This window comes from Leptonychotes weddellii, chromosome 9, assembly GCF_054177405.1.
Source record: "Leptonychotes weddellii isolate Sample4059 chromosome 9, ASM5417740v2, whole genome shotgun sequence".
NCBI lineage: Eukaryota > Metazoa > Chordata > Mammalia > Carnivora > Phocidae > Leptonychotes > Leptonychotes weddellii.
Window position 1 is genome coordinate 106,477,867 of NC_138377.1, and position 14,332 is coordinate 106,492,198.

Consider the following 14,332-nt stretch of genomic DNA (forward strand, 5'->3'; position numbering starts at 1 on the left):
GAGAGCATCACCCAATCCACTGGGGACCTGAATAGAACAGATGGAGGAAGGAGAAATTTGCTCTTTTTTCCTGCCTCACTGACTGAGCTGGGATATCATATCTCATCTTCTGCCCTCAGACTGAGATTTACATCATTGGCTCCTTTGGTTCTCAGGCTTTTAGTCTGAGACTGAATTACACCACCAGCTTTGCTCGTCTCCAGCTTGCAGATGGCAGATCGTGAGACTTCTCACCTTCCATAATCCCATGAGCCAATTTCTATAACAAATCTCTCTAGACATACAGATCTCCATATATATAGATATCTGTATGTCTACATCTCTCTAGATATGGACATCTACAGATAGATTTATTATAGCTATTGGCATACAGATACTGACATAGAGAGATAGATACAGAGAGATCTACCTATCTCTCCTATTGGTTCTATTTTTCTGGAGAACTCTAATATAATATCCAACAACCTTTTAGAGTCTATTACCCTTTCTGAATACTCCAAGAGACCTAAGTAAGGCCTCTTCCCAAAGTAGTCTCAAGGCCCTAAGATCAGTTGGTATGAAACAGGAAGAGACTGGAAGAACCTCTGTTTCTGTAAATGGTCCCACCCTTGGTGATTTCTGCCAAAGACTGCCTCCTGAGTTTCAGCTGACCTACGTGGTAAAAATCATGGCTCTTGGGGCAGACACCTCCCATGGGAAACTGCACATGTACCTCTATGTACCTATCTACACACACACACACGCTCATGTCAGTCAATGGGTGTACTGTGTACCTACAGCTTACCCTTACCTTTTAAACTTTATTTTTTTTAAGTATAACTTTATCAAATTATTTTTTTATTTTATTATGTTATGTTAATCACCATACAGTACATCATTAGTTTTTGATGTAGCGTTCCATGATTCATTGTTTGCGTATAACACCCAGTGCTCCATTCAATACGTGCCCTCTTTAATACCCATCACCAGGATAACCCATCCCCCCACCACCCTCACCTCTAAACTTCAAAAACAAAGAATATTTGTTACATATTTTAATCTTGTGTTACAAGATTTCTGGAGGCCTTGGAGGACAGGATGTGGTATTTGGAATTTTAAAAAACAGGCAGTTACCTGAAAAGAGGCCAGAAACAGAGGAAATCCCCAGGTTGCCCAAGTTCACACCTGGACAGAAACCCAGGATATCAAGCAGAGGAGGTCCAGGGCATGCTGTGGATGATATTCCAAAATGCTAGTGTCTCCTAAAAGTGTGTCCACTCTGGGAGGTGTGGACTGAAAGGATTTCACAGAGACAGGGAGGGTGCAGACTGTCTCCTAAAAGCGTGTCCACTCTGGGAGGTGTGGACTGAAAGGATTTCATAGAGGCAGGGCGGGTGCAGACTATGAAAGACAAGCTAACAGTATGAAGCAGAACGGTGCAGATGTGGAACAGCATCCCCTGGCAGGGGCTGCAGAGGGGCTGCATCAGGAGGCCAGCTGACAGTGATTCTCATTAAGAAAAGCTGTTGGGAACAGAGGCTGCCAGTTCAATGAAGTCTGGGACACGGCACCAGCTGTAAAAGGATTCACCCCAGGAAGCACAAGCACTGTTCGTAATTAACTACTACACAGATCTGAGCCAGCCAACACAGGCTCCTCCCACATGGATCAATCTACCGGGAATGCAAATAAAGCATCCCTGAAATTTCATCTATGAAAGAATATCACTCGATTTTATTTTATCCAGAGGTTTTCAAAAATGCATCTTTTGTAGGTAATGGATGTTTGTGACTTTAAAAAAAAAAGAAGTGTCTTAATTAGGGAATTACGGAAATATCAGCTTCTGTCAAGAGGGCAAGAAGAACATAAAGATTGATTATTATCCCATTCATGTCTAGAAAACACAGGAAATAATTACGGAAAAATAAGTATTTACATCCAGGTATAAATCCTGCACTGCATGGCTTCTCAAACTTGAAGGGACTCAAATATGAATCCCCCAGGGATCTTGTAAAAACTGCAGATCCTGTCTCTGTGGGTCTGGGTGGCACCTGGGACCTCTGCGTCTCTCACCAGCCCCAGGTGAGGGCAATGCTGCTGCATACCGACCCACCTCTGGAGCAAGAACCTAGGAACACAAGGGATCATGTGCAACAGTTCATTAAAGATCCGTGAGGCAGTATGGGTTTCCAGGACCGAACACGTTCCCTTCCTGGTGATCTCAGCCACCTTTAACTTACCTCCCTGAAACACAAGGATTATTACCACGGACCACTCCACCTGTGATACTACAAATGTGCAGGCTCTGCCCCCAGATTCAAGGTGCCAAGAGCTAAGGGCTCCTGACGGTTGCAGAGGGTAATTCTGCAGTGTGCCTGGTGAGCACTTAACGAGGAGGCAGGAGAAACAGTGAACATAAATTAAGGCTTGCCTCTGGATTATTTTCCCTTTGTAAGCCTGGCTTTTACAACAGTCCTCCAGCTTGAGGGGGCGCATCTCTGAGCCCTGGTGGCCACGTGGACCCTCTAATGAAGTTGGCACTGGACTGTGGGGCGCTGTGTCTGCTGAGCTCAGCACTGCAGCCAGGCTCCCGGGCTGCCGGTGGAGATTTGTCTAACAGCCGCTAGCACATCACGCCAATATCCTCCCTTTCTCTGTGGAATGCCTGCCAAGAACTGCAGGATGTGACAAAAGAATTCCCTCTCAAAATCAGAACCTTCCTTTAGAAGCACTGCCCCTGCCCCTGTAGCTGAGTCAGTTAAAAGCCCCACGAAGTGTTGGTTCTGCCGGACTTGTTCCCGTGTTCTTCTGCCAGGGAGGCTCAGGTTAAAGCTACAGACCTGGCATGCCACGGCTCAGCGGCTGGCAGTCTGCCATGGAGAGCTTGCTCTTACTGCAGCATTACAGCCGCCTCGCTCTTGGGTACAGGTGGGCAGGACTCCCACAGCCCTGGGCAAGGGGTCAATGATGCCGCCGCCTCCTTCCCAGAACTCTGGACAATTCTCGACTAGCCACTTTATAAACTCTCTGCCTCGCCATTATTTCTGTGGACTGACGGAGCTGAAGGCAGGCCTCCCACTTGAGACAGATCTATTGTGTTCATTATCAGGCTCTTCTGCACAGTGAGGTGAACCCTTCTCCATGTCGCTAGGCCCAAAGGGGCTGCCCCCACCTCCCTCCAGAAGCCCACCAAGGACAGCAGGAGCAGGAGAAGAGCTGGTGATAAGAATGGCCACCCCCATTGACTATGGGCCTGCCAGGAAAGAGGGACCTCTGGCATTGTTCCCATTTTGCAGATGTTGAGACTGAGGTCCAGAGAAGTCATATGATTTCTAGGTCACAAGCTAGCAAGTGCAGGACCAAAGCCGGCTCTCCAGGCAGGTCTGCCACCAGCCCCCAACTTCAAGGGGGACCAAGCTTGCCCAGGCTCCTTCTTCTCAGACCCCCAACCCCAGCATCTTTCTCATCAGGCTCTTGCAGTGCCTTGTACCCTCAGAAAATGGGGATTTCCTCTGAGCCAGCAAGAAGAGGTGAGAAGAGCTGGTGGCTACCACAGCAGGTTGGGAAGCTGAGAAAGCAGGAAGTTGCAGATCACTTCACAGGCCAAGGATGTACAACTTTATTTCTTCTTCACTATAACTGGAGGGCACAGCATTTAGTTTTTTAGCATTTAGCATCTCCCAGTTCTGCTCGTCTATACTATTAATGGGTTTTTAAATTCTTGGAGGGAATGGGACGAGCAGCATCCGTAAGCACTGAGGAGCCACATGGCCAGGTAGCCTCCTCCACCCTTAGCAAGTAACAGGCAGCCTAGGAGGCTTGGTCTATTCCTTCCTTGCTCCTTTAGGCAGCCTTCAGTTTGAATCCAGCTCTGCTCCACTCAACAGATCAAATTACTTAGCCAGAGCCTCCTTGAGAGAAGGGATTTTTTGTTTTAATTACAGTGCCTGGCACACATGTGCTTAATACATCTGTGAGCAATGAATGAGTCTTTCAGAACCTCCTATTTTCTAATCTGCACAACCTGGATGCAACCATCCTCTGAAGGACAAGGCCCCATCCTCAACACTGCCTCCCAGCCTCCACTCTGGCTGCTTCTCACACAAGGAGGGCAGAAAGCAAAGACACAGGGAGGGCTTAGTTGTCTCTCCACATCTTGGCCAGATCCCTGAAGGTGGTGTCATAGTAATTAAGCCCAAATGCAGCCCTGCCGTGGCAACTGCAGGGCCCCCAGGGCTGCACCCTTGCCGAAAAGCCAACTACTTCCTATCCTTACGACCCGCTAACAGCAGTGTGAGCCGGGCACATGCAGTGGGCCCAGATGGGTCATGTCATCACATCTGCAAGCCTCAGGAGGGTCCCCCATCACCCCCATCTTACCAGTCGGGAGGTATAAAGAGAGAGGTCCCTCAGGGCCCAAGCCAGGTCCTTCGATTGCAGAACCCTGGAGCTCAGTGTCTGTGCTCAATTGCAAGAGCTCCCATCGTGCCTCAGCAAAGCCTCCTGGACTGAAGCTGTGGACCAAAACCACAGCCTGGAAAGGCAGAGTCAGAATGCACCCTACGAATCATCTAGTCGGGGTTCTGTCAACACTTCAAATGACTGGAACTCTCTTAGCAAACAAAATCTTAAGTGAAACTCATACACATGTGTTTATCTACTATATCTATGTGCATATATGCACCCACATATGTGTGTATGCATATGTTATAGAGACATATGGAGACACACACATACACACGCATTTTGCCCTGACCTGTTTCTTGGCGTCAGCAGTTTGTCTAGACCAAGCTTTCTGCTACATAGCCCATTGCAGTCAGATTTTTAGACAGTAATCAACTTACCTTCTGTCTGTTCTGGCCTAAGGAGTTTCTCCTTAACTTTACCACCATGCCAACAGCCCCTGCAGGCTTCTGAGCGGAGAGTGCCCAGAAGAGTACTGCGATCCATGTGGATGACTGGTAGTCGCTGCAGAGAGTGGGGGGCTGACGGCGTGAGAAACACTGCATGGACACCGTGCAGTGCCCTTGAGAAGGTATGAGGAGGAGCCAAGTCAGGCTGCTGGTGGTGGGGAGTGAAGGACAGATGCAAGCACCCTTGAAGGCTGCCCTCGATGAGCTGAAGCAAGCCAGGGGGCAGGAGGAGGGGCACTGTGAGAATGGGCTCTGCAGGCAGGACACATATGTGCAGTGGCCCCTCCTCTGAGTAGCTGCAGGATTTTAGGCAAGACACCTAACCTCTGGGACCTGAGCCACCTTATTTGTAAATTAGGGAAGCAACTGTACCTGTCTTGGGGTAATGGTCCGCAGCCATGGGGAGCCTGGAACACCCCCGTGTCTGCCTATCCCACACCAAGGGAGCCAGAGTGCTGGCGGGCCAGGCCCTGAGCCATGTCTAAAGCTCCAAAGGGGTTCCTGTGTACCTCCCAGCATGGGTTTCGATCAACCATACTAATAACATGCTAAGTGGTGAGTACTGGCAAATGTTAGCTGCGGAGGCCACAGGCGAGCTACCCGGCAGCTTTCAAAGATCTGGAGAACTTGCCTGTGGAGGGGAGATTAGATGTCCTCCACGTGGCCCCAAGGCCGGGGGGACCTTTCTAAGTCATACATTTGAGGCAAATGTGATGTGCCCACCTGTCCCTCACTATTTCTAAGACAAACTACTCAGGAGGGAGCATTTGTGTCCTGGCGTGGCATGCACTGTTAAGTGGCCTACACCCACACACACGCACGCATTAACGCACGCATGCATACATGCACACACACACTTAAAAGAACTCTAACCAAATTTTTGAAATCTTCCCAATAGTACAAATTCTTGTTCTTTTTGTTCCACTGTCATTCACAGAGTTTTTAATATCTAATATCTAATATATATATATTCTCAGCAGGTGGCAGCCAGCCAGAGGAAGCCATCCTGCCTCAGCCTTTGGCAACCGTACCACAGTCCCCCTGATCTCTTTCCAGTTCCAGATACCCACAGTCAACTGCCATCCGGAGGCAGATGATCCTCCTTGGAAGGATTCTCGGAAGATCAACAGCAGTATAACATCACATCACAATGCCTGCCTCATTCACTTCACTTCATCTCATTTGTCTCATCTCACATCGTTACAAGAAGGATGACTACGGGGCGCCTGGGTGGCTCAGTCATTAAGCATCTGCCTTCGGCTCAGGTCATGGTCCCGGGGTCCTGGGATCGAGCCCCGCATCAGGCTCCCTGCTCGGCGGGAAGCCCACTTCTCCCTCTCCCACTGCCCTGATTGTTCCTACTCTCGCTCTCTGTCAACTAAATAAATAAAATTAAAAAAAAAAAAAGAAGGGTGACTACAGTAAGATATTTTGAGAGAGAAACCACATTCACATAACTTTTATTACAGCATATTGTTATAATTGTTTTATTTTATTATTAGTTATTATTAATCTATTACTGTGCCTAATTTGTAAATTAAACTTTATCACAGGTATGTACGTATAGGAAAAAAACATTGTATACATAGGGTTCAGTATTATCTGTGATTTCAGGCATCTACTGGGGGTCTTGGAATGCATCCCCCATAGATAATGGGGGACTACTATACTAGGGCTCAAGTTTCTAGCAATAAGTTCATCAAGAGAAAGCATTTTCCTCCTGGCAGTGGAAGAGAAGGAACGTGGCATGCAACAGTGGGTTGATCTGAGGTGATCAGCATGCTAATAGTACTTGCAGAAATGGCACTGCTTTCCCTCTGACACCGCTCTGTCGGGGTGAGTCGTGTCCTCTCCCCAAATTCCTATGGTAGAGTGCTAACTCCCAGCACCTCAGAACGTAGAGATGGGGTCTTGAGGTAATCAAGGTAAAACATTAGGGTGGGTCCTAATCCAATCTCACTGGTGTCCTGATAAGGAGAGATGAGGACAGAGGCACAGAGGGAAGACCGTATGAGAACACGGGGAGAAGACAGCCATCTACCAGCCAAAGAGAGAAGCCTCTGAAGAGACAAGCCCTGGGACACCTTGATCTTGGACTTCCAGCCTCCAGAACTATGAGACAAGAAATTTTGGTTATTTAAGCTATTGGGTCTGTGGGACTTTGTTGTGGCATCTTTAGCAAATGAATACATGCACATTTAAAACATGATCTGCGCAGAAACAGAATTACCCCTTTGAAGCCTTGAGGCACTGTCTCCTACAGATGAAAACTGAAAGAAGCAGGAACCGCCGGGCAGCCCTGGGCCCCGAGGCCTCAGAGGTGGGGTTTGAGAGCTGGAGCGTCACAAAGCTGACGCCAGGCCCTCCTGCCTTCCTTCCTTCCAGCCCTGACATAGCCTGCATTTCTTCCCCATTCCCCAGGAGGATTCCTTGGAGAGGCTAGGGAGATCACCCTGAGCACTCACTCTGGGACAGTGTGGCTGGCACCTGGCCTGTGCTGTGGGGGGTCTCAGGGAACTGCTATACCCAGGCTTGACCAAAACAGCAAGGGGGAACTTACTGGGGAGTGCCACCAACATCACCACCATGGGCCTGTGTGTCCTGACTGGAGGAGAGGCAGATCCCTCCTATGATCTAAGTAAACCAGGGACTTAGTAATCCCATTCCCCCAATGTGGGCAGGTCAGTGAACACACGGTGGTGATCAACCACTGCCTTTAGAAAGTAGCTTTTCAAACTGACCTACCCATGGAGCTGTTACAGCGACACAAGTACCCAATTCCATGTTTTGGGAGTATCCAAAGCTACTGTTAATTCCAAGCATTATTAAAATTTTGATTTGCAGAAATAACAGCTCTCCCTCACAGAGTCATCAAGAAAATTAGAAGAAGCAATGTCATATGAAGACTTAGAAGAGGGCCTGGCACACAGTGGGCACTGAATGAGTATGAACGGGTATCATTACTCAGGGTATGGGAGGTTGGAGAGTCTCAGTATTCTTACCACAAGGGTTACAAGCTTTCTTAACACTGACACAGAGCTCCCACCAATTCCAGGGTCCAGGTGGTGCCAGCCCCTGGATCTTTTGTCAACAAGAGATTTACAAGCAGGTTGTCAGAAAGACCCCAGTCTCCCAAGGGTGCATGATTTGCAGGAACATTCCAAACGGGCAGGAACAAGCTACTATCCAAGCCTTTGGACTTTAATGCTTGAGATGAACAGTCCAGTCTTAGCAACTGAACCCAACCCTACATGCACCACCTTTCTCTGCCCACTGTTAGCTTTGAAAGGCCAACACTCAGGATACCAGAGACGGATTTCCATGGCCAACACCAGCCTCACTGCGCCAAGGTGGAGCCGTCAACCTTACAAGTCTGTCCTCCACAAAATTTCCTGCCTGATGGTCAAGGCTCCAGAACACTTGATAAAGGCCGGATAAGCAAACCAACTATTTGAAGTCACATCCAAAACAAACCTCAATCCATATGCTTTGAAGTTGGTCTTTTTTAGCTAACCAAACAAAAGGGCTCATTTTTGGACTACAGCAGGTGCTAGTGTGGAAAAGTGAGCCCCTACAGGTGAGTGAGAACTGTGTTTTTTTCCTTTCTCTCAAAGACACAAGAACCGCATGTAGACATTTTTGTTTGGGTAAGTGGTGTGTGCACGTGTGTGTGTGTGTGTGTGTGCATGTGTGTGTGTGTGTTACGAGAAAGAACAATTTTAAGCTTTGGCCCAATTCTAACTTATAAAACCCCACCAGATGTACTTAAGTGCTTGCTCTCTGGAACTGGAGGGGAAAACTTTTGTCACTGGCAATGACATGCTTTTTTATAATGGGAGGTGAGCATAAGGCATTCTGACAGATATACCACTGAAGAACAACTTCAGTGAAAACCAACAAACTAAAAAGGTTTGCTTTAGGTCTGATCTCAGCTTGGTTAAAATTCTCACTGGGGTCTGTTAAGTCACATCATCGGGTACATTTCACAACATGGATTATTCATTAGCAATGGTGAAAAAGTCCTGAATTTATTTCATTACAGTTGAAACCCAATTTAGATGTTAGGAAATACTGTTTCATCCACACAGAAGTAGGTAATAGCGTCTTCTGAAGTATAGTTCTTGCTTAAGACAGGTTTCTTGTAAGACATGATTTATGTTAATATCGTCATGAGGGTACAAATGTGTATATTGATATCTCTGTGTATACGTACGCATATATGGTGTGTCTCACTTATGAAAAGGAGAAATCCTAGGAAGCACTAATACCAAATGAGAACCAAAGTACTGCCTTTCACTGGAGGAACACATGCAAACTGAAAGCATTACATAACTTCCCGAGTAATTCTTGGTGAAATGGGAAAATAGACTCTGACAAATTCAGAAACAAAATTAGAATAACTCAAAGAATTCAAATGCTGTGGCAATCAGGGTGTGGTGACTGGTTTCATGTTGTGGAAACAGGGATTTTCCTCTGACTGGGGGCTCTGCTCACAAAACAAGTGGAAGGGATACAGCACCAGATACAGGCACCCCATCAAGGAGCAAAGTGTTCCCCAGTCCACTGACCGAAGACCGGACTGTCCAGACACCCCCCACCTCATGAACACAGTTCACAATAGGTGCTCAATAACCAGACCGACAATTCCAGATTCCCCAGGAATGTTCCTTTTACAGATCAATCTGCTTCTTGAACATCTTGTCTTAGCCCAGGAAATAATATTTATCCTCTCCTTAAAGATAACAGAAGGTGATAAGTCAAGCCCTTTTATTTCATTTTGCTTTCTTCTTTGGAACATACACAGCCACACCTGCACACACGTACACATGCCTTGCACACTCACACTCATAAGTGTGTGCACACGAACACACTCATCCATTCACATGCTTGCATGTGTGCACACACATGTACTGACACATTTGCTGCGTGCACACACACATGCTCTCTCTCTCACACATAAACATGCACATCCATACCCACTTACAAAGAGGAACTTAGTGTCAACTGGACAGATCTCACCTTGTCAGCTCTTCCCACTGGTAAAGAAATTTCTAGCCCAGAAACACATACACACACACACACAAGCCAAACTCTTTGCAATTGTGAATGCAATTCAACTACATTTAGCAAAGTTGAAATATGATTACTTTTTTTTAACAGTGAAAATATAATCAAAGAGAAAGATAGTATTTCAGATCACATACCACCATAAATAGAACAAAACCTATTAAGGCTTTGGTTGTCTTTTTCCTGGAATAAAAAATGACCACTTCTAGTCACACAAAAACGTGAATTTAAATGTACACAAAGAATGTTCAAGTTTCCATATACAGTAAGATCTTTTTGGATTAATATGTCAGGTTAGCCTAGTATTATCAACTTCATGGCATTTAGTTGTTCTCATTAAGCACAGTGCTTTATTCTCCACACGCACTGATTTGCTACACCACAGGTTCAAGGCAAAGAATCTGTGGCAAAGTCATGAGGATTAGAAAACAAACAAAAATCTTATTATGTAATAAATGTATATTTCCCATGAAGTAAACACAGTTGATATTATAAAACATGGTATATCTCAGATAATTATATTACCTATCTAACCAAATTGCTTTGAATATCCACTTGCTAGAATTAAAATTTTAGTCTAAATACAGTTGTCTTTTCAAAGTAATTTTCTTTCTCAAAATCTTTCCTGTTACATATTTCATATCATTCAACTAAAGTATCTGATTATTAAGTTTGGGAATGAAAATGTCCCACAGTATGAATTATGAGCTTAGTGACTATACTTCAATATGTAAAAGAAAACCATGAATCTTTTTGTAAAGGCTTGATATTGACCTTTTCAATTAACACATCCGGACAGCTGTCTTTGTTTTCCACTTAGATGATAGATTGTTTCCTCTTTCATTCCATAGCAGAGCATGTAGCTAATTTAGTTAAAGACTAACAACCTGAAAATCTTAAGGAAAAAACAGCTTTGGTGCAAGATTTTGCAAACAGTCCTTACTCACCGCTAGTCTTCCTGTGGTAGAGATAATTTTGAGAGCATGTGTAGGTAGAAACAACAAACAACATAATAATTTTGTCTCCTACACATATGGAATGTAAAGCGATTTTCTCTAAGCTCCTTGAATTCTGCCAAGTAGTTCAGGGGAGGCTTAACTCTCCCTTATAAAGGAAACTCTGTGCTTTGTCACTGCCTAAGAGTGCCTGGCACCCAAGAATGTTGCTGGGAATTCAGTAAAACTTTATATGCAAAATCGAGGTAAAGCCACATCACTGTCTTAGAATCAGTGCAAGTCTAGACATTAGGTACATCTTTTAGACTAGTGCTTCACAGACTCTCCCCAGCCTAGGAAAGTTTCCATACTAGTGTCATCCTTCTTCCTCAGGGGGAGCACACAGCAGGCACACATGCACACCCACGTGCACACACCCACACATACCTGAGAAGAGCTAGCTACCCCAGGCTTGCGATTTCAGCTCCTCCTTAAAGCCTCATAATCACTGCTCCCAACAGCCTGAAGCAGATGGCCCTGTGGGTGTAGCCAGGGTTGTGGGAAATAATCCCACAGGTTTACCCAGGAGATAAACTGGACGAACATTTTTTTCTCAGTAAATTAACCAACACCGAAGTCAGTCCCTGAAGGCTCCTTCCTGATACTAACATAGCTTGTTCAGCAGCAAGATCTCAGGTCTGGACTCTCCTGCTGTCTTCAGGGAGGCCTGCCCTGCTCAGTTCCCATCCCAAATTCCAACACCCACCTGACATTTCACGTCCCTGCTTCTGCTTTATCATTTACTCCTCAGTGCATATCAGTTTACAAAGATCACGTAAACATTATGACAGGAAAGATGTTTGCCTCTTTTGATCAATAGATTGCTTAGAAGCATCTATTTGAAGCATTTGAAGCATAGTCTGTGCTCAATAAATATTTGTTGAAAGAATGAAAATCACAAAAATGAGTCTCTAAAAATATTTTTATATAAAATTATCAGCCTAAGGAACTCCTATGTTTGCAGAAATCACTGTGCAAATGTTATAGACGAATTAGACACTTCTACCTGTATAGAGGCTAATTGCATGCAGCCTCATGGGCAGGGCTGTGGGTCAGAATGAAAGTGTGTGTGTGTGCGTGTGAGAGAGAGAGAGAGAGACAGAGAAGCAACAGCAGATGCCTAGTGCAAAACGGAAGGACTGGATGCTGGAGAATCCCCCCATCCATGCCAACTCAGAAGGTGACAGAACCCAGGACTGCCTCCAGCTCTACCCTGATTCAGGGAGCCACAGCAGGGGGTACCTTGGGAGAATCTCCTGTCTTGGCATTTTCTGTTTCTGGTTTGTAAAAGGGTATGATAATCATTACTTCATAAGATTTATATTCTAAAATATGTGAAGTTGTTTTTAAAATGTCTGTGCTACTACAAATGTGAGAAGCATGATGAGGTCTGACACCAGGGGAGCCTGAACAAATTTGAGTTGTTATCCCGAGAGCATTGTGTGAAACACTGGGGTTCTCTATTACTTCTGGGATAATGCCAATTTGGCTCCCACTTTTAAACTGTCTGTTTATTTTGAAGTCCCATTATCTCTGTTTCCTTTGCCAGAGGCCAGATGGCTAGGGGGTTCAAGGTCCTGGGGTCATTGCCCAGTGTCTGAGGGCCTTATCCTCAGATTCAAAGGTCTGGGCGGGCCGTGCATGCTGCCTTCCTGCTTCTAGTCCATGAATCCTGTACAATTTCTGTATTGGGAGTCTGCTGGTAAACAAGCCTGAGTCCTCTGGGTATTGGTCCCATTGCCTTAAACCATTAGACCCTGCAGCACATGGACCAAGTCCCTCTTTTTTTTTTTTTGCTCATGGACCAATCTAAGTTACTTATTTAAGCCATCTCCTGCCATAAGCAAAGGGATGGAAGATCAGTATAGTGGTCATCACTTGATACAAGTAAAAAGGTCCCATATACTTTTCTGGTCTATGTGCAGAGTCATGGTCCAAACCAGTTCTGTGGTCCTCACTGGGTAGTTTAGTATTCTAGGTTCTTCTTATTCATCTTCATAGACAGTGAGAAACGGATTTCCCTGAGAGTTATGGAACAGTGTATGATTACCATCTTCCCAGGGAAAGGGCGTGGACCTGATGAGGAGATGGGGTAGGTGACACACTGTGGTTTCTAGCGTTCTCCATGATGCGACTTCAGGAAGACAGTCAGCATGCTCACTCCCTTGCCGGGGAGCACTATGAACTAGGTGAGGGCCTTCCACGTGCCAGCTGAGCCATCTGAGCCATGGGCGCCACATGGACCGCCCCAGCCGTGCCCCGGACTGAGAAACCTGGGACCTAGCCGCTTTCGACCTGGACAGCCTCAGTGCCGCCCACTTCCCCCTTTCCAAGCATCCTTCCCTAAGCAAACAAGCTCTTCATTAATGACTTCTGGAAACGGAGCTACTTTTTTGGCCTTGTCAGTAGAGGGCGCTGGAGGTATGCTGCAGGAGAAGGGGCTAGCCTTCAGGTGGAAGGGTGTGTGGATTGTTCTCCACTTCCCAGCCCCCCTCCAGGTGTCTCCAAGGCAAGGAGCTTGCAATGTGTTTATGTCCACGACTAGATCTGCCACATGCTTTCTTCTGCTTTCAGCTCAGGGTAACCAGAGACCCTGAGGGTATGGGCCCTGACCCCAAGGGGGGCTACTCCTCCCTGCACCCTCTCCTGGTCCCTTTGCATGTGCAGATCTGGGCTCTATGGGCTGGCTGTCTAAAGAGCCACCACTCAGTCTTTGTCCACTGCAGCAGCTGGAACCACAAGAAGAAGGCGACATCCCTAGAGCCCAACTAGTGCCCAGTGGCCAGCAGCTGCCCCTGGCATCTCCCAAGTTCCCTGGCTCAGCACTTTCCTGTGGATGGCTGACTTCTGGCCAGGTTAGCCCCTCAGAAACTCTTCTACCATCATGCCCTCAGCCATGAAAACAAGACTCAACCTCGGGGACCTCTTCCCTGGGCACTATCTAGGTACCAGGACAAGTGACTGCTCCATCAGCTAGGTCTGTGTTCTGGCAAGTCTTTGTTCTCACTTCACAGTCCCCCACTGGAATTCTTTCCATCAAACTTGCCCTAACTGAATCCTGTGTAATTTCAGCCTCCTCACCAGACCCTGATGTACACACAGAGTCCCTGTCACATTTCGTCACCTCAGTTTTGCAAGCTGCTTCTAATTTAAGTTTTCCTAGGGACCACTACTTCCAACTGACCAGTCATCAAAATGGCAACATAGCACTTTGTATTTGACAGGACCCAGTTCTTCAGGTGTCTGAGATACACTAGCTGGCTCCATTCTACGAAAACCTACTTAAATACTGAGAACTAAAATGGTCTTGGCATTATAACGCTGTAGTCAGAACTCTGATTTTCCAATTGTCAGGCTTTTAATTTTTTTTAATTTTTA

At 46.2% G+C, this 14,332-nt stretch overlaps 1 long non-coding RNA gene across 1 annotated transcript; it reads right to left on the reverse strand.

Moving 5' to 3' along the window:
* Window positions 1–414: 414 nt before the first annotated feature.
* Window positions 415–14,329, reverse strand: LOC145723568 (uncharacterized). Its single transcript, XR_014148738.1, has 2 exons — window positions 1,551–14,329; window positions 415–1,345 (listed from the first exon to the last, which is right to left on the reverse strand). It is a non-coding gene; the product is annotated as an uncharacterized LOC145723568 (long non-coding RNA).
* Between the last annotated feature and the right edge of the window lie 3 nt (window positions 14,330–14,332).